Source organism: Rhinoraja longicauda, chromosome 7, assembly GCF_053455715.1.
Source record: "Rhinoraja longicauda isolate Sanriku21f chromosome 7, sRhiLon1.1, whole genome shotgun sequence".
Classification (NCBI taxonomy): Eukaryota; Metazoa; Chordata; class Chondrichthyes; order Rajiformes; family Arhynchobatidae; genus Rhinoraja; species Rhinoraja longicauda.
This window is the reverse complement of record NC_135959.1, coordinates 57,230,873-57,233,525: the sequence shown is the minus strand read 5'-3', so window position 1 is coordinate 57,233,525 and position 2,653 is coordinate 57,230,873.

Genomic DNA, 2,653 nt, shown 5'->3' with positions numbered 1-2,653 from the left:
AAACAGCCCAACGAGTCTGCACTGACCAACAATCACCCATACACTAGTTCTATCCCACACACTATGGACAATTTACAGATTGTGACAATTGTTAATTGTGACAATTAACCTACAAACCTTCAGGTCTTTGGAATGTGGTACAGGCACAGGGAAAACGTACAAACTGTAAAGACAGCACCGATCGAAAGAATCGAGTCGGAGTCTCTGGCGCTGTAAGGCAGCAACTCTACCATTGCACTATTGTGCTGCTCTATAAGAGGTATGCACTCACTTGAAGTGTTTAGTTTTAGAGGTACAGCATGGAAATAGGTCCATGCCGACCAACGCTGTACACTAATTCTATGTTATCCCACTTTGGCATCCTGCACACTGGGAGCATTTGACAGAAACTAAATAACCTATAGACCTGCAAGTATTTGGAATGTGGGAGGAAGCCAGAGCACCAGGAGAAAACCCATGCAGTCACAGAAAGAACGTACAAACTCCTTCAGACAGCACCTGTGCCAGAATCAAATCCGGGTCTCTGGCACTGTGAGACAGAAGCTCTACCATTGTGCCACTGTGCTGCCTTGTAATTAGGGAAGGCAGATCCACCGGAAGAGTATTATTTGACAATGAAAGCCAGGGTAAAAGAGAAGGTAGAAAGGTAGAACACATTGCAATCAGAGCAGCCAGATAATACACTTTGGTGACAGCACTTCCAGTACCTTGTTCATTCCCCTCAGTGCATGATAATGACAAACAGCCTTCACAATGCTGCCCTCTTTACTACTCATTCAACCCTGCAGTAAAAATTTTTTTGATTAAGTTTAACTTTGGCAATATTAGACAATAGGTGCAGGAGGAGGCCATTCGGCCCTTCGAGCCAGCTCCGCCATTCAATGTGATCATGGCTGATCATTCTCAATCAGTACCTCATTCCTGCCTTCTTCCCATACCCCCTGATTCCGCTATCCTTAAGAGCTCTATCTAGCTCTCTCTTGAATGCATTCAGAGAATTGGCCTCCACTGCCTTCTGAGGCAGAGAATTCCACAGATTCACAACACCCTGACTGAAAAAGTTTTTCCTCATCTCAGTTCCAAATGGCCTAACCCTTATTCTTAAACTGTGGCCCCTTGTTCTGGACTCCCCCCAACATTGGGAACATGTTTCCTGCCTCTAACGTGTCCAACCCCTTAATAATCTTATACGTTTCGATAAGATCTTGTATTGGATGATCACTGACTACGAAGTGCATGTGATTTTTTTATGAAATAGCAGAGATGGTTGAAGAAAGGAATACAGTGACTGTTGTCTGAATGTTAAGAAAGTGAAAAGTATGACATAAAAGTCTGATTAACAAAATTAAAACATATACATTTGGGTAGTCAGCCAAATTAAAAACACTAACTTAATGACAGAAACTAATGGTAAATGGATGTTTTGCAGAAGGATGGTAGACAGTGGTATTCCCCAAGGATCAGTGTGATTATTGCTTCCATATAAATGACTTAGATTTTGAAATGGAAGGTAACATTTGAAAATGTGTTGATTATATCAAACTCGGCAAACAATGTGAATGATTCCAATCCTTAGAGACAGAGTGAGCCGAATGGATAGACAAGTGACAGATGGAATTTAAGGCAGACAAGTTTGAGGTGATGCATTTTGACAGAGAGAAGGAAAAGGGGCAACATAGATTTAATGGCACAATGTGGAAGAATGTGCAGAAATACAGAGGCCTGACATTTCTTATGTGTGAATCTTTCGGTAAAGTGTATGGGGTGTTGGGCTTTGTAAAGTATTGAGGATAAAGGCAGGGAAGATATGCTGAGCTTTTGCATATCTGTAGACTAAAGCTAGAATATTTTGTCCAGTTCTAACCATCACATCCAGAGAAGGATATAAAGGTATGGGTGATGAGGGGACTTACGGGAATAGTTATCAGGGTAAGAGAGTTGAACTACAATGTTTGATTAGAGAAGATTGAATGTTCTTTGATCATAGAAGCTATGCAATATTTGACAGATTTAGATAAGATGGAAAAAAGTCATTCCCATTAACTGATAGTACAAGGATTTAGGTTTTGAGAAAGATATTGAGACATGGAGGATCTTTTTACACATTAAGTGGTAATGATCTGGAAATTGCTGCCTACAATGGATGTGAAATAAGTAATGATTATTGATTTCAAAAGAAAATTGTATAAGCACTTGAGAATAGATTTGCAGGGTTGTAGGAATAAAACAAGGAGTTAGGATTGACTGGATTCCTCTTCAGAGTCAGCAAGGACTCAATGGGCCTTCTGTGCCATTAATACTTTATAATTCTGTGCAAGGAATACTGTAGGAATGGTGACAAATAAAATAATCTAAATGCAAACAATGAGGAATGTTGTTTATTGTAAAACTGGAGATCAATAGGTATATAAAACACTTGTCCGCACTCAAACATCTCCTCCAGGTTAAATTTTATCCCACAGTTTGCTTTATACTCAGTAGAGAATTTATTAAAGACAGGAAACAATATTATTTATGTTTCAGTTAAATTTTCCTGCTTTATTTATACTCGTTCATGGCAGTTCGGCATTGTTGTTGAGATCAGCATTTATTATCTATTCTTAATTTCCCTTAAAGTGGGTGATTTGCTAGAACAGTTACCAGTTAACCACAT